General features: G+C 43.4%; 1 protein-coding gene across 1 annotated transcript in view; it reads left to right on the plus strand.

Annotated features, from left to right (window-relative positions):
• The first annotated feature begins 774 nt into the window (after positions 1-774).
• Positions 775-24,040, plus strand: part of LOC132381067 (neurofascin-like) — a 275,421-nt gene continuing 252,155 nt past the window's right edge. The window contains exon 1 of the mRNA XM_059950244.1: positions 775-914. The gene's annotated coding sequence lies outside the window, so the exon portion shown is untranslated. The remainder of the gene's footprint in view (positions 915-24,040) is intronic.

Genomic DNA, 24,040 nt, shown 5'->3' on the forward strand with positions numbered 1-24,040 from the left:
GGGGGGGGGGGGCAGGGACTGCTGAAGAAAGGTGGGAAGTCTAGGAGTAATAGTCAAGTTCAATTTTCTTTTCACTCAACTGTATACATGTGTACTGCCAAACAAAACAACATTCCTCTGGACCAAGGTGCACACACAAAACACAAATATTTAACAAATAATAAAATAGATTTCAGAAGATTGACATTTAGCATAAAGTGCATTTACAAGACATGTTACAAAGAAAACAGTATAACATTAATGGCACTTCATCAGCGATGAGACCTGGCTGGTGGCAGGGTGTTCAGTCGTCTCACAGCCTGCGGGAAGAAACTGATTCACACCTTTATAGTCCTTGCCCTAATGCTACCGTACCTTCTGATGATGAGGGGGGTCAAAGAGATTGTAGGACGGATGGGAACGGTCCTTAACAAGGCTAAGGCCTGCGTAGGCTCCGTGGCCTGTTTCTCTGCTGAATCTCCATTATTCTCCCAGGGGTCATGTCAAACTGCGAGGTGCCAGTAACCCCAGGAGCTGCTTTGACCTTGGGGCGGGTGTCAGGTGCCGCGGGACAGAGCGCACCGGGGACTTCTTGCGTCGCTGAAAGCAGGTACCTGAAGATGCGGCTGACAGCTCTGCACCCCGGAAATCACCAAGACATCGGGTGGAAGCAGCTCCGGTGGCGACGGGAGCGCGCGGGGAAGCGCTTCCCCTCCATCTCCGCCAGCGGTGGAGGGCGCGCCCGGTCCACGGCGGGAGCGCGCGCGTACGCTGCTGATGTGAGTGAGTGGGTATGTGTGTGAGTGTGTGTGTGTGTGTGTGTGTTTTCCTTTGCAGTAATGCGGCGGCCCCGGTGAAATGCGCCTGAAATAGAGCGAGGAGGAGCGGGAGGACAGATCCATACCAAAGGCAGGCAGAAGAAGCAAGGAGGACGGGTAAGAGAAGGAGCTGCGGACTGGTGGGGAAAGGGAGCCTGGCTCGGGAACTGCGGCCGGCCGGGCGGAGCGCTGGTAAACTTGGTCGCTGCGCAAGCTGCGGTACCCGCCCGGAGCGATCGCGGAGCTCGGGAGTGGAGACGGGGACACCGGCACTGGGTGTCACACATAGGAAATACAGTGAGCATTGTAAGAATGGGGGAGCCCACCTCACCAGGAATCCATGGCACCTCTGTGGATGGCGTTGCAGGTGCAAAGGATGCTCTCGCCCCGTCCCTTTCTCAAGCAGTTGGAGACCTTGAAAAGATGTGCAAAGGTGGGGGACCTTGGGCCTCCTGGATTCTTAAATAAAACCCCATTCATGTAAGATTAGAGAGTTTCCTTACGTGGGGGTGTGGTGTGGATGTCCTTTTGACGTGGGCCCTTCTTCGCGGTTAAGAACCCCATCTGATACACGAGCGGTTTATCTAGGGCGATGACCAACCCGCTGTGGATTGTAGACCCCCTTTCAAAGGATCCTAAGCTGCGGAAGCGGCCCTCTGGCAGGGAGTAAATTTGCGCCCGTGGGTCTCTCTTCCAGGGCCGTGGGGACAGGGGGTTAGGTGAGGACGAGAACTCCTTAAGGGAGCTGCACAATCTTCAGTGCCTGCCAGGATATAGATCTCCATTGGCAAGATGATTTATGGGGTCATCTAGTGAGATTGTGATCAATCCCCCCCCCCCATCCCACGGGGAAGGGCGTCAATCCCCCATCCCTATCACGTGCCCTGCGCTCACCTGAAAGGCACCCGGGGGGGAGGGGGTGATGGTGGTCTTTGTAAGTTCTGTGGGCTTTGTGAGACCTTTCCTCCCTGTCCAACCCAGCCGTTCCTGGCCATCCAAGTAAACTGTAACTCAAGCCACGCGAGAGACGCCCGCGGTGCACAGGGGCTGGCTCACGTTACTCATTATTCATTCAGTTATTCACCGGGTCGTCGTTGGGTGTTTTTTTTTTATTCCGAGGGAGCGGAATCTATTTGCTATCGATTTGGTGCAGTTTAACGAGGCGCTCTGCATAGTTGGCAGCCGGGCAGGAAATGCTCCGCACTTTCTCCATCCCGTTGCTTTTATTCTGAAAGGCGTTTTGCCGGCGATCGAGCGCTCAGTTCGACGAGAGGTGCGGGGAAGTTCGCGGCCTGCCTCTTCATAAATTGCGGTGACCTCGGTTTGAGTTGAGCGAGTCAATTCCGCTTCAGCACCGTCCGCACTGCACAATCAAACCGGGTGATGTTTAGCTGTCAGCCCCAAACTGAAAAATGCAGGAAATTGCACATCTCAGTAGATGCCCTTTAACTGCTGGTCTGATTTCCAATCAATTCCTTGTACGCTATGATTAATTAATGTCTCGCATGCGCGCGAATGGACCCTGAGCTATCAGTTTAAAGCCGGTTCAGTGAGGAGGAGTGACTTCGTCCTACATTGAAACAAAACCTGGCTGTCCGTGAACACGCACAAAATGCTGGAGGAACTCAGCAGGCCACGCAACATCGATGGAAAATAGTAAACAGTCGACGTTTCGGGCCGAAACCCTTCATCGGGACTTTGTGTGTATTATTTAATTTCCAGCATCTGCAGATGTTCTCTTATTTGTGGTCAGGCTGTCATTTTGAGCCCGATGTCACGTTTGATTCCCCAAGGTGAGATGTGAATCTAGAGATCTAGAAAGCTAATGGCATGCTGGCTTTTATAACGAGGAATTGAGTATAGGAGTAAAGAGATCATTCTGCAGCTATACAGGGCCCTGGTGAGACCCCACCTGGAGTATTGTGTGCAGTTTTGGTCTCCAAATTTGAGGAAGGACGTTCTTGCTATTGAGGGAGTGCAGCCTAGGTGCACTAGGTGAATTCCCGAATGTTGAAAGATTGGAGCGACTGGGCTTGTATACACTGGAATTTAGAAGGATCTTATTGAGACATATAAGGTTATTAAGGGATTGGACACACTGGAGGCAGGAAGCATGTTCCCACTGAAGGGTGAGTCCAGAACTAGAGGCCACAGTTAAAGAATAAGGGATAGGCCATTTAGAACAGAGATGCGGAAAAACGTTTTCACCCAGAGAGTGGTGGCTATGTGGAATGCTCTGCCCCAGAAGGCAGTGGAGGCCAAGTCTCTGGATGCATTCAAGAGAGAGTTAGATAGAGCTCTTATAGATAGTGGGGTCAAGGGATATGGGGAGAGGGCAAGAACGGGGTACTGATTGTGTATGATCAGCCATGATCACAGTGAATGGGAATGCTGGCTAGAAGGGCCGAATGACCTACTCCTGCACCTGCTGTCTATTGGATCAGATATCCAGGCCTTTACTTCTTAGGCTCGAAAATCCTGTTCCTAGGCTGGGCTACCTCGAGATCTGACTATCCTCCTACACTCCTGACCGACCTCCCATCCGCTACGTAACTGAATTTTGGGTTCATCCAAATCGCTGCAGTCTGTGTCCCAACCTTGGAGTCTCATTTGCCTGACGACCCCATCCTCCTTAATCTACTCTGATTTCCTTGTTATTACAGTAAACTGATTTTGAAGATTTTGTTCATCTCTAAAATGCCCCATTCCTCATCTACGTGTCTCTTCCTGTCCTATGACAGTGCAACGTATCTGCATTCTTCTACTCTGGTCCTCTGGAGTTTTCACCCTTAGCAGTCTGTCTTCAGCTGTAAAGTCCTAAATTATGGAAAACCCTCTTCCTCCCCGGACTCCCTGCCTCTCTTATTCCAACTATGGCAGGATCTATCCCCTCTGGCCTAGCACAATTGTTATTTGTTTTTATTTCTGTGAAGCACCTGAATATTTTGCTTTGTTAAGGTTACACCATAATTTTATAACAAAGATGAGGGTTTTTTTTAATCCAGAGAGTGGCGAATCTGTGGAATTCATTGCCACAGGCAGCTGTGGAGGCCAAGTCATTGAGCATATTTAAAGTGGAGGGTGATAGGTTCTTGATTAGTAAGGGTGCAGCCATGCGATTGGTATATTTAAGTTGGAGGTTGATAGGTTCTTGATTAGTATGTGTGTCAAAGGTTACGGGGAGAAGATAGGGCAATGGGGTTGATGGTGCTAATAAATCAGCCATGATGGCAGAACAGACTTGGTGGGCTGAATGGTCTAATTCTGCTCTTATATCTTACGGTCTTATAAGAGGAAACTGATGAGATTGATGACAAGTGGACAGGAGATTTGTTCATTCTTGTTATTTCAGGGACAGTAATAGTAAAATATTACAATGGGGTAGTCTGTAGATTGAGGATGGTTTGGCAATCTGACTGCATATTAGTTATTTCATATTCACAGTCTTTCTGAAAACAGGTTCAAATTTCAAAGTAAATTTATTATCAAATAATGTATATTTTACCATATACTACCTTGAGATTCATTTTCTTGCAGGCATTTGCAGGGAAAAAGGAAAAACAGTAGGATTTCATGAAACAACTGCATACAAAGACTGACAGGCAGCTATTGTGCAACAGATGACAATTTGTACAAATAGAAGTAATCCTGTGAACAGGAGTTGAAAAGAATCTTTGAAAGTGAGTCTGGAGTTGATAGGTTCAGTTCAGAGCCATGGTGAATGAAGTTGTCCATGCTGGTTCTGGAGCTTGATGTTTGAAGGTAATAACTGTTCCTGAACCAGGCTGTGTGGGTCCTAATGTAGTAGTGAGAAGAGGGCATGGTCTGGATGGTGAGGGTCTTTGGTGGGTGCAGCTTTGTTGTGGCAGTGCCCCATGTAAATGTACACAGTGGTGGAGAGGGCTTTACCTGTGATGGACTGGGCAGTGTCCACCACTTTCTGTAGCCTTCTCCATTCTTCGGCATTGGTGTTTCCATATTAGGGGCTCATTCCAATTTCTCCCCGGTTATGGGACTGGCACTTGGCAATTTGTCCACGTAAAGAATGAAATAGTACAGAAGATATTCAGATAAATCAGAAATAAAGAAACTAGTGAAGTGGAAATGTTGATCTTATCCCTAACCTCCTCTGCTTCTGTCACACCTGCCATTGATAGTCCAATGTCACGTTCACTGGTTAAACATGCAAATTGCTTGAATATGATAGCAAAATGAAATTACCAATTTTATGATTAGGGAAGTTTTAGTACATACAAGGTCGACCCTTTAGAACAGAGGTGGGCAGGAATTACTTTGCCGGGGGTAGTGAATTAATTGCCACAGATGGTTGTGGAGGCCAAGTCATTGTGTGTATCTAAAGAGGAGGTTGATAAGTTTTTGATTAGTAAGAGTGTCAAAGGTTATGGAGAGAAGGCAGGAGAGTGGGATTGAGAGGGAAAATAAATCAACCATGATGGAATGGCAGAGCAGTCTCGATGGGCCAAGAGGCCTAATTCTGCACTTATGTTTATGGTCTTATGGCTGTACCATATCGATGCACTAAGATAGACAACATCTTTCAGTTAAAAATACAACATGTCATGCCAAAGCAGGCTATGTACTGAGAATGCACTCTGTTGGAATTAGTGATCTACAACATTGTTCTGGATCAGCAGGATTTCAGTGATCTGCTCAAGGTCAATGAAACTTTAATCCATGTGTAGTGAGGGAGAGGGGGAATTTCCAGATAGACTTGTTCAGTACACAGTCACACTCCAGAGGAAAGCAAAGGTTCAGGGAGAGATGTGGAAGTAGCATGGTCTGAGGAGAGGTAGAGCAGAATATTTTGCCAATTTCAGAAAGTGCTTGTTGTGAGGAAAGTTTCTTTCTTGAGGACAAAAGCAGCAAGATTTGTGTCCTAAAAGGCTGCCTATTCACCGTGAGGGTGTGGGATAAAGAGGAAATGAGAACTGTGATAGTACAGAGGAACACAAGACATAGCAGAAGATATTAGACATCCAGCCCCTTAAATCTGCTCCACCAGTCAGTAAAATCATGTCTTTTACCTCAGCATTTTTCTTCGTATCCTATAAAATCCAAATATCTGTTGTGATTTTTCTCAAAGGTTTCAAAGGAACATTTAATGTCAGAGAAATGTATACAATATACATCCTGAAATTCTTTTTCTTCATAAACATCCACAAAAACAGAGGAGTGCTCCAAAGAATGAACAACAGTTAAATGATAGAACCCCAAAGACCTCCAGCTCCCCACTCCCACGCATAAGCAGCAGCAAGCAATGACCCCCCTCCCCCGCAGTGAAATAGCGTTGGGGACCCCACCGAACACTCAAGCGTGCAGCAAAACATCAGTAAAGACACAAACTTGCAGTGCCCCAAAGACTACTCGATAACCCGGTAATTAGACATATCACGGGCTCTCTCTCTCCCTAATAAAGGAAAAAGAGGTGTCCTTGATTCACAGTGAGAGGAGAGGCATAACAAACAACTCACTGATTTAGGATGTTAAAAGTCTGTTGCGTCACTTCTTCTGAGTTCTGTGTCCAAAGATCGTAGGCAGATGTTAAAAAAAGGTAGGGTGAAGATACTTTCAAAAAGTTTCAAAATATCAAAAAAACTATAAAGAGCAGTAAACAGTTAAAAAACTAAATCAAATCAGTATTTAGTGTGACCACCCTTTGCTTTTAAAACTGTATTATTTCTCTTAAGTATGCTGTTTTGCAGTTCTATATGAAAATCAGCTGGTAGGTTGTTTCAAGCATATTGGAGAACTTTATTGTCACCAAACAATTGATACTAGAGCGTACAATCATCACAGCGATATTTGATTCTGCGCTTTGCGCTCCCTGAAGTACAAATCGAAGTAAATATAATAAAAATTTAAATTATCAATCATAATTAGAAAATAGAAAAGGGAAAGTAAGGTAGTGCAAGTCAGATCTGGATATTTGGAAGGTACGGCCCAGATCCGGGTCAGGAACCGTTGAACAGTCTTATCACAGTTGGAAAGAACCTGTTCCCAAATCTGGCCATATGAGTCTTCAAGCTCCTGAACCTTCTCCTGCAGGGAAGAGGGACAAAAAGTGTGTTGGCTGGGTGGGTTGTGTCTTTGATTATTCTGGCAGCACTGCTCCAACAGCGTGCGGTGTAAAGTGAATCCAAGGATGGAAGATTGGTTTGTGTGATGTGCTGGGCTATGTTCACAATCTTCTGCAGCTTCGTCCGGTCTTGGACAGGACAACTTCCATACCAGGTTGTGATGCACCCTAGAAGAATGCTTTCTACAGTGCATCTATAAAAATTAGTGAGGGTTTTAGGGGACAGGCCAAATTTCTTCAGCTTTCTCATGAAGTAAAGGCACTGGTGGGCCTTCTTGGCAGTGGATTCTGCTTGGTTAGACCAAGTCAGGTCATTTGTGATATTCACCCTGAGGAACTTAAAAGTTTTTGACCTGTTCCACCTGCACACCACCGATGTAGAAACATAGAAACATAGAAAATAGGTGCAGGTGTAGGCCATTTGGCCCTTCGAGCCTGCACCGCCATTCAGTATGATCATGGCTGATCATCCAACTCAGAACCCTGTACCTGCTTTCTCTCCATACCCCCTGATCCCTTTAGCCACAAGGGCCATATCTAACTTCCTCTTAAATATAGCCAATGAACCGGCCTCAACTGTTCCCTGTGGCAGAGAATTCCACAGATTCACCACTCTCTGTGTGAAGAAGATTTTCCTCATCTCGGTCCTAAAAGGCTTTCCCTTTATCCTTTAACTGTGACCCCTCGTTCTGGACTTCCCCAACATCAGAAACAATCTTCCTGCATCTAGCCTGTCCAATCCCTTTAGAATTTTCTATGTTTCAATAAGATCCCCCCCTCAGTCTAATAAATTCCAGTGAGTATAAGCCTAGTCGATCCAGTCGTTCTTCATATGAAAGTCCTACCATCCCAGGAATCAAACTGGTGAACCTTCTCTGTACTCCCTCTATGGCAAGAATGTATTTCCTCAGATTAGAGGACCAAAACTGCACACAATATTCCAGGTGCGGTCTCACCAAGGCCTTGTTCAACTGCAGTAGAACCTCCCTGCTCCTGTACTCAAATCCTTTTGCTATGAATGCCAACATACCATTTGCCTTTTTCACCGCCTGCTGTACCTGCATGCCCACCTTCAATGACTGGTGTACAATGACACCCAGGTCTCATTGCATCTCCCCTTTTCCTAATTGGCCACCGTTCAGATAATAATCTGTTTTCCTGTTCTTGCAACCAAAATGGATAACCTCACATTTATCCACATTAACTTGCATCTGCCGTGAATTTGCCCACTCGCCTAATCTATCCAAGTCACCCTGCATCCTCTTAGCATCCTCCTCACAGCTAACACTGCCGCCAAGCTTCGTGTCATCCGCAAACTTGGAGATGCTGCATTTAATTCCCTCGTCTAAATCATTAATATATATTGTAAACAACTGGGGTCCCAGCACTGAGCCTTGCGGTATCCCATTAGTCACTGCCTGCCATTCTGAAAAGGTCCCGTTTACTCCCACTCTTTGCTTCCTATCTGCCAACCAACTCTCTATCCACATCAATACCATGAGCTTTAAGTTTGCACACTAATCTCCTGTGATGTAGATGAGGTCGTGCGGTCCGCTTCTCCTTCTGAAGTCAACAACCAATTCCTTCGTCTTGCTGATGTTGAGGGATAGGTTATTGTCTTTGCACCATGCCACCAGGTTCTTAATTTCCTCTCTGTACTCAGACTCATCATTACCCAAGATACAGCCTACAATTGTGGTGTCATCAGCAAACTTATATATTGAGTTCGATGGAAACTTGGCTACACAATCATGGGTGTACAGTGAGTACAGTAGAGGGCTGAGTACACAGCCTTGTGGGGCACTGGTGCTCAGAGTGATTGTAGAGGAGAGCTTGTCCCCTATTTTTATAGCCTGGGTCCTGTCTGTGAGGAAGTTGAAGATCCAGCTGCAGATCTGAGTGCTAAGACCCAGGTTCCGGAGCTTAGGAATCAGTTTATTTGGAATGATGGCATTAAAGGCAGAGCTGTAGTCGATGAAAAGGAGCCTTACATATGCGTCTTTATTCTCCAGATGTTCTAAGGAGGAATGTAGTGCCAGAGAGATGACGTCTGCCATTGACCTGTTGCTCTGGTAGGCGAATTGCAAAGCGTCAAGGTTAACCGGTAGGTTATGGTTGATGTGTGCCATAACCAATCGCTCAAAGCACTTCATAGCAATTGATGTTAGAGCCACAGGTCGATAGTCATTCAGGCATGCCACCTTGCTTTTCTTCGGCACTGGGATTATCGTTGCCTTCTTAAAACACGAGGGGATCTTAGACTGAAGCAGGGAGCAGTTGAAGATGCCAGCAAACACTCCAGCTAGCTCGCTTGCACAGGCCCGGAGAACCCGTCCTGGGATGCCATCTGAGCCCATCGCCTTCCTTGGATTTATCTTCAGGAAGGCTCTTCTAACGTCTTCCTCGGTGACGATGAATCTTGATGCCACCAGGTCCGGTTCATCCGGAGGGGGTGGGACGCTCCTCTTCTGTTCGAATCTTGCGTCGAATACGTTAAGTTCATCAGGAAGAGAAGCGCTACTGTTATTGATATTCCCAGCCTTTTCTTTGTGCCCAGTGATCTCATTTAGACCCTGCTATAGTCTACTGGTATCCCTCTGGTTAGCCTGAGCTTCCAACTTGGCTCGATATTGCCTCTTGGTACCCTTGATGGCTTCACAGAGTTCACGCTTCTTCTGCAGACTTTGGCTGTCTCACTTCTCTCTCTCCAGGTAATCCCAGACAGCCTCAATGATGTTGAGATCAGGGCTCTGTGAAGTCCATACCATCTGAAACCATATAAAAAAAAGTCTAGGGTGTAGGCACCACTGACTGATAGTTACTGTGTGGTGAAAACCACCATATTATTCCTGTTACAAAACCACCATATTATTCCTTTTACAAAACCATCATATTATTCCTGTTATAACCACCACAATATTCCTGTTTCCTGTTTGAAATCCAATCAACACACACAAAATAGTGGAGGAACTCACCAGGCCAGGCAGCGTTTATGGAAAAAGTACAGTCGACGTTTCAGGCCAAGACCTTTGGGCAGGACTATTGTTCCTGTTTCTGTTTTCAATCCTCCCTCACCACATCAGTATATTAACCTGATTCCCATGTGTTTTCTTTTTGTATAGTAAACTCTTCTCGAGTACCTTACGGAAGTCCAAATGTACCACACCTCCTGGTTTTTCTGAATCTTCTACAACTTGTAAAAAAAAAATCTATAAACAGATTAAATAGGATCGCTAAACTCAAACGCAGTCACTTCCTTCAAGTGTCAGGCTGATCAACACATCTACCCAGTAACACAACCCACCACTCACCATCATTACATCCATATCGGCCACTCCTCTCCACAGCCCCTCAGCATCCCCCACGCACTGCCACTTCATGCTTAAACTGTACACCTCATACCCATACTGACACTGTCAGTGTCTTGTGTTTTCATATGTCCTGCTTCTACCTAGTCTCTCAATATCCCTTTGATCTCTGTGTCCTCCTGACCACTCACAATGTACCCAACACTATCGTCAGCAAACTTGGATGAGTGACACTCGATTCCTGCAATCAAGTTACTTAGAAAGATTGTGAGCAGAAGGTAGGGGGTGGGGGGGGTGGGGGGGGGTGGTGTGTGTGTGTGTGTGTGTGGGGGGGGTGTGTGTGTGTGTGTGTGTGTGTGTGTGTGTGTGTGTGTGTGTGTGTGTGGGGGGTGTGTGTGTGTGTGTGTGTGTGTGTGTGTGTGTGTGGGGGTGTGTGTGTGTGTGTGTGTGTGTGTGTGTGTGTGTGTGTGTGTGTGTGTGTATATATATATATCAGGGGGTTGTTAAGATTTCCTCTGGCCATAGATTTCCTATGGTGACATATACATACTTCGATAATAAATTTCTTTTGAACTTTGAGTCACTTTGTTGCTTTATCATTTCCTGTCAGAGTCATCTTATGTACAGATATTCTTGCACCTAGAGTCTCTTTATGTACATATAACCAGTCTATATATACTGCATATACATCTATATGGTTACACTCAACATTGCGTTTTATAGGATTATTTTTATACTTATATTTATTGTGTCTTTTATGCTTATTGAGGTTTTTTTTAAATGCTGTATTGGATCTGGAGTAACAATCATTTTGTTTTGCTGTAAACTTATGGACTGAAGAATGAGAGTAAACAATCTTGTATCTTGAATCCTGAATATGCCTTCCATAGATCATGCTTTATCGGCTGAAGAGTATTATTTTCCTAGTGCTCTGTTACTAGATCCTCAGCAATTGATTTTGACAGCCTGCATGGTTGAATGGGTGTCTTTCTTATTCATTGATGTTTGACTACAATGAGAGGCATTGATCGTGTGGATAGTCAGAGGCTTTTCCCCAGGGCTGAAATGGCTAGCATGAGAGGGTATTGTTTTAAGGTTCTTGGAAGCAGGTATAGAGGAGATGTCAGGGGTAAGTTTTTTTACGCAGTGAGTGCGTGGAATGGGTGGTGGAGACGGAAACAATAGGGTCTTTTAAGAGACTCCTGGATGGCTTCATGGAGCTTAGAAAGATAGAGGGCTATGGGTAAGCCTAGACATTTCTAAGGTAGGGACATGATCAGCACAGCTTTGTTGGCCGAAGGGCCTGTATTGTGCTGTATGTTTTCTATGTTCTAACTGGTCTGTAAAAATGTGCTTTCTTAAATACTGGTGTTGCATTTGCATGGAAGTTCAGGCAATAACTTAGAGATTCTAAATTAAGGAGATAGTCAGAGTCTTCTGTAGACACAAACAAGCTTCCACAAAGGATATGCAGTGTCTGGAGACTATCATGAGGCATGTGGAAAGTGATTTGGAACTCAAGGGGGTAATACCCAATTGTCATGGTTTATTTTTACCTACATCAGCAACATCAATAGAAACAAGGAGGAGATTGTGTTGAACGGATTTTTAAAAGTTAAGTTATAAAGTAGGGCCTGAGGATAATAATGCATAAAGGCTGAGAGTCAGGAGAATTAACTGATCAGCTGATGTTGGGAAGAGAGTTTTATTTTCACAAGAGATTGGCAGGAGTATTGGGACAGGACGGAGTCACTGTAATGGGGCGGGTTCCAGGCAAATGGCAATAAGTTGAATGCCCAAAGGAGAGGGTAGATAGTAAAGGCTTTGAACTCGTAAAATATGGTTTGTTAATTTAGTGCAAATGGCAGTAGCTTTAACAGCTGTATGATTGGCTCGATGATGATATTCTCAACTTTGGATCAGAGTTATAGATTAAAATTAAATATTCAATTTATACAACATTAAATATTTTATAGAAAATTCCTAAAATTTATATGTGCATGCAAATTTTGCAACAGTAAACAGTATTTTATATTTTTCCCTTTCTGCTGTCTACATGTTGTAGCCATAAACAGGAGATTCTGCAGATGCTGAAAATCCAGAGCAAATCACACAAAATTCTGAAGGAAATCAGCGGGTCGGTTCAGGCACCATCTGTGGAGAAGAATAAAGAGCCGATGTTTTGATCATGATCCTTTTTTTTGTTAATGTGATTTTATTACATTTTGTGCAAAGAGCGTAGGTGAGGGGAGGATTACACAGTAGCTTTCTCCTGGTTTAGACTAGAGCACACAATTTTGCTTGATTCTTAAATGCAGGACTGAGGAGATCTTGTGGTGTCAAGAGGTGTCATCTTGCAAACAGGGACTAAACTATGTCTAATTGGTAAAGTCTGTATGGAAGTGAGAGGAGATGCAGGAGAGTCCTCCAATTGTACCATCATTTAAAATGGATTGAGTGGCCATTTACAAAATGCTGGAGGAAGTCAGCAGGTCAGGCAGATCAATGGAAAGGAATAAATAGTCGACGTTTGGGCCAAGACCCTTCATCAGGACTGGAAAGGAAGGCAGACAAAGTCAGAATAAGAAGGTAGAGAGGGGCAGAAGCACCAGCTAGATGGTGATAGGTAACCCGGGTGAGGGTGAAGTAGGTGGATGGGAGAGAGGGGTTGAAGCATTTTGTGTGCGTTACCCTGGATTTCGGGCGTCTGCTGAATCTTTTGTATTTACAGTGGGCATTTATCATGTCACTGTTGTTTTAACTTCCCATGTTAAAATTTGCTACATAACAGGGTTTCAAAGGTATTTTATTGTCTGAACAAACAGACAATCTTCAAGAGGTGAAGGATATCATCAATGTGTTGCTTTGATGTTAGTCAGTTTTCTATATGTATTGTCACAGATACACACATGTAGCAGTAAGTGGTTTTCCAGTAACTATTTATTTATCTAGCGATACAGTGCAGACTAGGCCCCTCCAGCTCTTTGATCCACGACACCCCAAAATCCCCACACTAAATTTACACTGAATTAATCACAGGACAATTTAAGTCTTTGGATGGTGGAAGGGGAAAGCCTAGGCTTTCCATCCATGGAGCGGATGTACAGAGACACCTAACAGAGCGGCACCAAAATCAAGCTCTGAACTCCAACGCCCACACCCCCCGAGGAGTAATAGAGTCGTGCTAACCTATACGCTACCATGACACCCACTTTAGATGCTGCACCATGTTTTTCTGGTTGCAGAATGTACTATTTTCTCTTTGCTGTGCAGTTATATATGCCATAAATCGTAATTGCTCTTCAGAAAGTGACAGGAAAGGTCAAGAGTTTAACAGTCCTTCAAATCATCATCCTTGCACTCTTAGTAATTCCGCTCAGTGATTTGCAGACGTACTACCTACTGTGGTAAATGAATACTTCAGCTTATTTATCTTAACATATGGCATTGAAATTTAACCAGCTTGGGGCTTTGTATATTTTGGCATCTGTAGCATAGCACGTTTTCCCCAATGAAGTGTGATGACAAAGTGTGACAGGGAGCAGATGGATACTGTACACATAATACATTATTGAACCTACTGTGTAATTATTGGACTTTGCACGCCAAGCTCTGTCTGTATACAAATCTCTTTATAAAGGACCAAACTAGTGAATTTTGCACCTAGGTAGAAACTTCCATGTAATAAAACTATGCATTGATTTTTTTTGAATGGGAATGTTTTTTTTTTAAGAACATTTAACCTCTGCCCACTAGCAGCAGAGAACTGATGACATTAGGTGCCAGTGAGAGAACTCTTATTTCTGAGTCAGAAGGTTCTGGACACAAATCCCACTTCGAGAACCTGAGCAAATTAGAAACAAAAGTAAATCGATATCTGGAATTTGCAATGGTCAGTGCTTTTCACAGTCTTCTCACTGTGACTCAGATTTAATTGGTTGAATGGCTTTCTGTGATAATAATTCCTTAGTTTTATGACTCCTATCTTAAATGTATACTTTCCCTTTGGATCTATAACAAACAAAAGCATTTAGTGTTAGGGTGAAATGTATGGTTTTGTTAGTAATATTAATCAGTTTGGGGGCTTGAGAGATTGCAAAGGATTGGCCTGTGTTAGCCAAGTTTTAAAAGAATGATTCAAAGGATTCAAAGTACATTTATTTATCAAAGTATGTATGCAGTATAGAATGCCGAGATTCGTCTTCCCACAGACAGCCACGAAACAAAGAAAACCGAGAAAGAAAATCATGGAAATTGTTCAAAGAAAAAGCATCAACCCCCCTCCCCATGTGAAATTAGGATGTCAACCCCCAATGCAAAGAAACAAATCGCACAAATGGCAACAAGAACATCAACCGCCCCCCGCCCCCACCACCAACGCAGAGAAATGAATTGCACTGAGGAGCCTGTTTGTGCACTGTAGTGCAAGCACTCAAATCGAGTTTGACGTCCACCAAAAGGGGTTGTCTATTGGTGGGTCCTCAGCTGGCTGTGGATTCCCTTAATGGAGAATGCCTGTGCATGTCTTTGTTTAATGAGAGGAGGCTGATGGGTGGGCTGCCACCACACGGTGTTTGACAGATTGGGGTCAGGATCCAGTGGCATGGAGTGGGAGCCCTTCACTGCTGTAGCCTTCCTCCACCTTCACTGCCATTGTGATGTGTCATCATCTTCTATCAGCTCTATTGTTAAGGTCTTTGGTTGGATTGTTCTTTGTCTGAAATGTCCCCCTTGACCTTACCACCATGGGTGACCCTACCAGAAGCTATGTGGCCAGATGGAAATATCCATTCAACATCACTTACTGGATCTCAGGAACTCACATACCTCTCCACCATGACAAGGCAACGATCCTTGGAGAAGTCTAAGCTACATCTATCTACGATTCCATGGCAATGACCAAGACTGTTAGATGGACAGATGTTAAGGGAAGCAAAAGGCAATCATATGGGAAGGGATATTTGAATGGGGTATCACTCATGACCCTAGTAAATGACAAAGAAGGCTGGAGGGCCATGATCTCTTATGCTCACAGTCTATGTAAGTTCCAGTATCTGTTAGTCAATATTTCTGGACAGTTAGTTGCAAGAAACTTTGAGTTTTGCCCACCACACACAAAATGCTGGAGGAACTCAGGAGGTCGGGCAGCACCTACAGAGAGAAGTAACAATTTCAGGCAGACACCCTTCATCACCCTTAAAATGTCAACTGCACATTTCCCTCCATAGATGCTGCCTGACCTGCTGAGTTCCTACATCATTATGAGTGTATTGCTCAAGATTTACAGCAACTGTAGAATCTCGTGTTTAAGAATTTCCCATAGTCTTTTACCACAGAAGCAAAATCCTGTGTTTTGCATTGTGTGCAGTTTTTTCATCGATTCTATTGCATTTCTCTGTTCCTCTGTGAATGCTTGCAAGACAGTAAATTTCAAGGTTGTATATAGTGATACATATGTACTTTGATAATAAATTTACTTGGAACTTTAGCCTTTTGTACATTTCACTGCACCCAGTTGGTAGTCTGTCCTTGATATCAGGAGAGTTTTATATCTTTCCTGTTGCTGAGCTTTGAGAGATTGAAACACAGAGCAGTAATCTCACTCTGTAAGTGTGATCTCAGACTGATTGGAAGGTAGCATTTGCCAGCTCTCCAGAATTGGCATAGAATCTCCTGGAACTAATGATTAATCCGCAGGATTTCACTGGTAGGAAAACCCAAGAGCATTTGTTTGAGTAGTTCTGTTTATAAATTGTAAAAATATGAGCATTGGTACAAGCAAAAATACTGTTGAGTGGCAGTGAAAAAAAGACAATTTGTGTACTGAGGTGCATCATCTTGCTGGGGTTACCAACCATGTAGGATTTTCCAGGAACGATGGATGATTCTCATAAGCAGCTGTGGAGAAACCATTCGTAAGCATCTAGGATTACCAGCCCTTTTTATAACATGGAGCTTTACATTAGGTGTGGGGGTCCTTGCACCCCAGGTTGGGAGCCCCGGATTTAGATTATGAGACATAGAGTAGGAGCAAAATCAGGCTCTTTGGCCCATTGAGTCTGCTTCACTTTCAATCATGGCTGATTTACCTTCCGCTCTCAAACCTGTTCAAAACTAAGTTTATTATCAAAGTACATATACACCATATACAACCCCAAAACTTGTTTTCTTGTTGGCATTCTCAGTAAATCCAAGATACACAGTAGAATCATTGAAAGACCTCACCCAACAGGATGGATAAACAACCAATGTGCAAAAGACCACAAACTGTGTAAGTACAAAAGAAAAACAAAACAATAAATACTGAGAATGTGAGATGAAGAGTCATTGAAGGTGAATCAATAGGTTGTGGTAACAGTTCAGTGATGAGGCAAGTGAAGCTATCCATACTACTTCAAGAACCTGATGGTTGAGGGGTAATAACTTTTCTTGAAGCTGGTGGTGTGGATCCTGAGACTCCTGTACCTTCTGCTTTTCCCCATAACCTTTGGCACCCTTAATAAACAAAATCTATGAACTTCCGCTTTACCTATTGAATATTGAAAAGCCTAGATAGAGTGGACATGGAGAGGATGTTTCCAATAGTGGGAGAGTCTAGAACCTGAGGGTACAGCCTCAGAATAGAAGGAAGTTCCTTTAGAAAAAGGACGAGGAGGAATTTCTTTTGCCAGAGGGTGTTGAATCTGTGGAATTTATTGTTACAGATGGCAGTGAAAAGCTAAGTCATTTGGTATATTTGAAGTAGAGGTTGATAGATTCTTGATTAGTAAGGGCATCAGTGGTTACAAGGAGACAAGCAATATGCCAGAAAATCGGGTAGGTGGTGTTGGTGCCGCAAAAGATAAAGAAGTACCAGCTTCATTTGTCACCTGTGCATTGAAACCTACAGTAAAATCTGTTTGCATCAAAATAAACCAGCGAGGATTGTGCTGGGCTGCCTGCAATTGTCACCACACTTCAGGTGCCAACATTAGCAGGCCCACAACTTATTAATCTTACAATTCTTTGGAATGTGGAAGGAAACCGGGCACCCAGAGGAAACCCATACGGTCACAGGGAGAACATACAAACTGTTGAGAGACAGAATTAAGCCATTCCGACCACTGAATCCCCATTCTTTTTTTCTTTATTTCAAGCAATCGGCTGTGTTTTACTCATTAGATAACTGGGTGTCATTGGGCTGGAAGGGCTTGTTACCATGCTGCATCTGTAAATAAAGAAAATTAAATAAAATGAAACCAAGGATGAGAAGCACATTCTGCTGACTAGTTGGAGACAGTAGATCACGTGGTGCAATCACTGACATTTGGCAAGTCAACTTGCAGACAGCAGAGTTTCTGTCTGAAAGTTCATGCTGGATACTGAGTTCTGATCTGTGATGCTGTCTGTCGGAGGATGCCAAATCGAGCTACCATCTGCTCTTGCAGGAGGGATGTAAATGATCTATGGAAAAGAGACTGGGGGTGTTCTCCCTGGTTTCCTGGCCTATATTTCTACCTCAACAACTGCAACCAAAAGGACCCTTTCAATACTCTTTAGCCCATCGTTTATTGTCATTTTTTGTGTGATGTTGCTTTGTGCCAAATTTATCTAAAACTCTGGTTAGGCCACATCTGGTATATGGCATACAGTTCTGGTTACCCCACTAAAGGAAGGATGTTGAGGCTTTGGAGAGGGTGAGGAGGAGGTTTACCAGGATGCTGCCTGACTTAGAGAGCGTATGCTATCACGAGAGGCTGGATAGACATGAGTCGTTTCCTCTGGAAATTCGGGGACTGAGGGGAGATCAGATACAAGCTTACAAGATTATGAGAGGCATAGATAGAGTGGACAGAGGGTATCAGTTTCCCCGATTGGAATGCCTAATACCAGATGCAATAAAAGTGAAAGGAGATAGGTTCAAGGGAGATGTGAGGGGTAAGATTTTTACTCAGAGAATCATGGATGCCAGGAATGCGCTGCCTGGTAAGGTGATAGAGGGGCTTGTAAGAGATGTTTGGATAGGCTCATGGATATAAGGAAGATGGACGGATAGGGACGTGGTGTAGGTAGGAGTGATTAGTGTTTGAGTGTTTTAGGTTTGCTTTTTAGCTGGTTCGATACAATATTGTGGGCCAAATGGCCTTTTCCTGTTCTGTACTCTTCTATGTTTTTAACAGTGACTGAACTTGAAATTGGTGTCTAAGGAAAAGCTGAAATAATGAAAAGTTCTATATAAATGCAAATCTTTTTAGATGTTCAATAGCTTGCACATTCAGCACATACACAGTCAATATTGCGGTGTGCAAGAGATCAGAACTGAACAAAGATATTTCAGAGGATTGGAGGGGGTTCATGAGGGGTGTAGATAGGGTAAATGCAATCAGGCTTCCTCCACTGAGGTTGGGTGAGACTAGAACCCCAGGTGATAGGTTAAGGGAGAAAGGTGAAATATTTAAGGGGAGCATGAGGGAGAATTTATTCACACAGAGGGTGTGGAGGAAGCTGCCAGCAGCTGTGATGGATGCTGGTTCAATTTCAACATTTAAGAGAAATAAATACATGGTGGTGCAGGACTAGACAGAATAATGGAATGGCATGGACTAGACAGGCTGTGCTGTTGTGCTCTATGACTCTACGAGATTATGGAAATGAGGGGAAAGGCAGCAGTGGGACTGAAGCCAGTGTTGACATTGTAGAATGCAAGGCACAGGTGGACCGAGAGATTACATAGCTCAGCAAGCATGATATTGATATGGGAAGAAGATTTGATGCAACTTAGAAAACAGGCAGCAAAGTAATGGGCCAAATATTTATTATTACAAGATGTGACAGGATCTGCGCCAGAAGATGTGGAATATTTTTACTGCTTTACTCTTCTGGAACACAGTGGAATAGAATCGGGACAAGGCCACACAGTCTTTCAGACCTGAAACACAAGATTCTGCAGACCCTGTAACTCTTGAGGAGCACACACAAATTGCTGGAGGAACTCAGCAGGTCAGGTACAACTGATAGAGAGGAATGAACAGTTGATGTTTCGTGCCAAGAAGGGCCTCAGCCTGAAATGTCAACTATTTATTCCTCTCTGTTGATGCTGCTTGACTTGTTGAGTTCTTTCAGCATTTTGTGTACGTTTCTGTCAAACCTGCTCCACCATTTAGTAATATCTCATCTGAAATTGTAAAACTCTTTCACTTTCCAGCCTATTCTTGTTCTTGATTCTTCAGTGTATCTTAATTTTGTTCAATGATGAAGCACCCAGAACTTGTGTAGGGTATTTCAAAAATGCACAGAAAAAAATTTATCTTATCTCAGTGTTAAATGTCTAAATCTTTGTGCTAAGTCTATAGTTTTCCAATAATCAATATTTCCCAGGGAAGAGAAACAGCCCCTCAGCATAGAAACATAAAATAGGAGCTGGAGGTACCCACTCAACCTCAAGATATCTCGGGCAGCATGTTATTCCCTGCTCTTTACTCTGCCTTAACCTGCATCAGCAAAATGATCATTGGCTCTCTCATCTTACCTATGTTTCAGAAACTGTGGCCTGAGTTCCAAACCAGGTCTGTGAAATTGCCTGACACAGGATTGTTGTTGTTGCGTATTTAATATTTAAGTAATATTTGAGTACTCTTGTAAATATGGTGTTTGATTAAGCACTATTGTTCGTTGCAACAATTCATTACGGGGTATATGTATAATTACATGAATTGCATATATTGTCACACAGCTACGTGATATGTGTATGCCTCACTTAAAATAAACACCACAAGAACATAAGATATAGGAGTAGAATTAGGCCATTTGGCCCATCGAGTCTGCTCTGCCAATTCATCATGGCTGATCCAATTTTCCTTTCAGCCCAAAATCTCCTGCCTTCTCCCCATATCCCTTCATGCTCTGACCAACCAAGCATCTATCAACCTTTGTCTTATATTTACATAAAGTCTTAGCCTCCACAGCTGCCTGAGGCAAAGAATTACACAAATTCACCACACCTCCATTCTAAAAGGATGCCCCTCAACTCTGAGGCTGTATCTTCCTTACTTAGATTCTCCCATCACAGGAAACTGTATCACAGAGTTAGATCTGCATTCCCAGACTCCTGCATCTTCCTTTGAATTAATTTAATGTTTGGAAGTTACAAAACATAACCGTCATAAACATGTTCCTGAATCACTGAGTGTATGCCTCTGGTTTCTGTGCCTCCTTCCTGATGGAACAATGTCCTGGGTGATGGGGTCCATAATAATGGACATTGCTTTTCTGAGGCACCACTCCTTGAAGGTGTCTTAAGTACAACAGTGGCTAGTACCCAAGATGGAGCTGACTAATTTTACAACTTTCTGTAGCTGTTTCGGTGCTGTGCAGTAGCCCCCCTCCCTCTTACCAGACAGTGATGCAGCCTGTCAGAAAAGTTTTTGAGTGTTTTAGTAGACAAACCAAATCTCTTCAAACTCCTGATGAAATATGGCTGCTCTCTACCTCACTTTTTTTAATATACAGTATTTCTGTTTTTGCACGTTTTTAAAAATCTATTCAATATATGTAATTAATTTACTTGTTTATTTATTATTATGTTTTATTTTATTTATTATTATTTTTCTCTGTGCTAGATTATGTATTGCATTGAACAGCTGCTGCTAAGTTAACACATTTCATGTCACATTCCAGTGATAATAAACCTCATTCTGATTCTTGCCTTCTTTATAACTGCATCGATATGTTTGGTCCAGGTTAGATCCTCAGAGAATATGACACCCAAGATCTTGAAATTGCTCATTCTCTTCACTTCTGATCCCTCTATGAGGATTGGTTTATGATCCTTCACTTACTCTTCCTGAAGCCCACAATCAGCTCTTTTGTCTTACTGACGTTGAGTGCAAGGTTGTTGCGGCGATACCACTCGACTAGCTGGTATATCTTGCTCCTGTACGCTCTCTCATCTCCACCTGAGATTCTACCAATGATGGTTGTATCCCCAGCAAATTTATAGATGGTATTTGAGCTATACCTAGCCACACAGTCATGAGTATAGAGAGAGTAGAGAGCAGTGATCCAAGTATGCACCCCTGAAGTGCACTAGAATTGACTGTCAGCGAGGAGGAGATATTATCACCAATCTACACAGACTGTGGTCTTCCAGTTAGGAAGTCGAGGATACAGTTGCAGAGGGAGGTACAGAGGCCCATGTTCTGTAACTAATCGATCAGGATTGTGGAACGATGGTGTTAAACACTGAGCTAGCGTCAATGAACAGCATTCTGACATAGATGTTTGTATTGCCCAAGTGATCTAAGGCTGTGTGAAGAGACATTGAGATTGCATCTGCCCTAGATAGGCAAATTGCAATGGGTCCAGGTCCTCACTGAGGCAAGTGCTCATTCTAGCCATGACCAACCTTTCAAAGCATTTCTTCACCGTAGATATGAGTGGTACTGGACAATAGTCATGAAGGCAGCTCACACTACTCTTCTTAGCCATTGGTATAATTGTTGCCTTTTTGAAGCAAGTGGGAAGTTCCGACCATAACAGTGAGAGGTTGAAAATGCCCTTGAATGCTCCCACCAGCTGTTTGGCACAAGTTTTCAGAGCTTCACCAGGTACTCCGTCAGGGCCTGCCACCTTGCGAGAGTTTACCCTCCCTAAGGCAGCCTAACATCGGCCTCCGAGGCAGTGATCACAGGGTCATCGGGTACAGCAGGGGGTCTTCACAGCTGTAGTTACAGTCTCCCTTTCAAAGCGGGCATAGGTGGTGTTGAGTTTATCTGGCAGTGGAGACATTGTTGCCATTCATGTCATCACCCTGATTTTTGCCCTTCAGTTTTCCATCCCACCTGCACTGAAGTTGCTGATACCCGGTGAGGTCCTGATATCGTGTGCCATTTGATGGGTGGAGGGAGGAGAGGCACTTTACAGTCAGTGGCCACTTTTTAGGTACTTGATCATTAATGCAAGTATCTAATCAGCCAGTCATGTGGCAGCAATCCAATGGATCACAGCATTCAGACATGGTCAAGAGGTTCAATTGTTGTTCAGACCAATCATCAGAACGGGAGAAGAAGTGGCTTTGACTGTGGAATGGTTGTTGGTGCTGTATGGTGTGGTTTGATTATCTTAGAAACAGCGGAGTTCTTGGCATTTTCATGCACAACAGTCTCTAGAGTTTACAGCGGATGTTGTGAAAAACAAAAAAAAAATCATCCCATGAGTGGCAGTTCTGTGGGGGGAAATGCCATGTTTGATGAGAGAGGTCAGAGTAGAATGGCCAGATTGGTTCAAGCTGACAAGAAGGCAACAGTAACTCAAATAACCACACATTAACAAAGCGCTGTCCGGAAGATCTTCTCTGAATGCACAACACATTGATCCTTGAAATGGATGGGCTACATCAGCAGAAGACAACAAACATACACTCAAAGGCCACTTTATTTGGTATAGGAGGTATAGTATAGGAAAGAGGGAGAGGTATTATATAGTGGAGTGATTCTGCTGTAACAGGAGAGTTAGTGTGACTCTCACACTGCTAATGCGGTGGAAGCAAAACCAGTACAAGTCTGTTCATTCCCATCCACCTTCCCCAGTCCACAGGAACAAATCTACTTTTCATCTATGAGAAAGAACGACAACATTCTCATTGTTATCAAAAACTTCACGCGATCCTAAAAATTTCTTCCCCCAGTCAGTTAACCTGATCAACCTTTCTAGTTACTACCTCAGCACTCCCATCTCTGCATTGCATTATAAACAGCACTTTTTATAAAGCTATTTACATTGTAACAACGTGCTGGTAGTTATGCATATTTTATTCCATATCTGTACTTTAACTGCCAACTTTTTAAATATAGTTCTTTATTCTTCGTAATTGTTGAATGTTGTTAGTTAGTGCATGTTGCAGCCTGACCAACACACCACAGCAAATTCCTAATACATGTAAATATAAATGGTAAGTAATTTGTGTTCCTGAAGTAAAATCTTTTTAAAATCAAGTACAAAGGGGATGCCTATGTGAATGATGTGTAGACAGTAATGTCATGGTTGCTGCTTCTCCATAACCTGTCTGCTGATTGCTTCTTTGAAGTTCTGATTAGAACAGTTTAATTTTTATGGGACCTCGTGCTGCCCTAATGTTTATTTCACTTTTCATGACAGATATAATTGCTTTCCTGAGCCTAACAATCAAATAGCAATGTGCCTACCAAAGCTGCAATAGATATCTTTTTCTTTCAGTTTTGTTCATGCGTGTACATTGAAATGGGCAGACTATTATTACAGAGACATCTATAATCGCTTGTTGTGGCTGCAAGCTTAAATCATTCCCATTGCCTTTGTGTTTGATGAACTAACGTAATTGCCTTCTCAAGACTTGACATAACCCAGGAGTAAAGCAGCGAATGGAAGAATTGAGGATGACTGCATAAAAGCAAAATATATGCACCGAAAGTTACAGTATGGTTCCCTCTTGTTAATAACATCGTGGAGGAGATACAAGAGCCCGAAGACCAGAGCTCAGCAATTCAAGGACAGCTTTTTCCCCTCTCCTATCTGCACAGAGTCTGTGTCCATGAGGGGGTGGCGTGGTAGCGTAGTGGTTAGCACAACACTTTACAGTATCAGTGACCGGGGTTCAATTCCCACTGCTGCCTATAAGGGGTTTTTACGTTATCCCTGTGACTGCGTAGGTTTTCTCCCACATTCCAAAGGTGTACCATTTGGTAGGTTAATCAGTCAGTTTGAGTTGTGACATATATGTACTTTGATAGTAAATTTGCTTTGAGAATGTGGGGAGAATAAATGAAATAGGATTACTATTAAGATGAGTGTAAATGGGTGGTTGATGGTCGCTGTGGACTTGC

The sequence above is a fragment of the Hypanus sabinus genome, chromosome 25 (genome assembly GCF_030144855.1).
Source record: "Hypanus sabinus isolate sHypSab1 chromosome 25, sHypSab1.hap1, whole genome shotgun sequence".
In the NCBI taxonomy this organism is placed as follows: domain Eukaryota; kingdom Metazoa; phylum Chordata; class Chondrichthyes; order Myliobatiformes; family Dasyatidae; genus Hypanus; species Hypanus sabinus.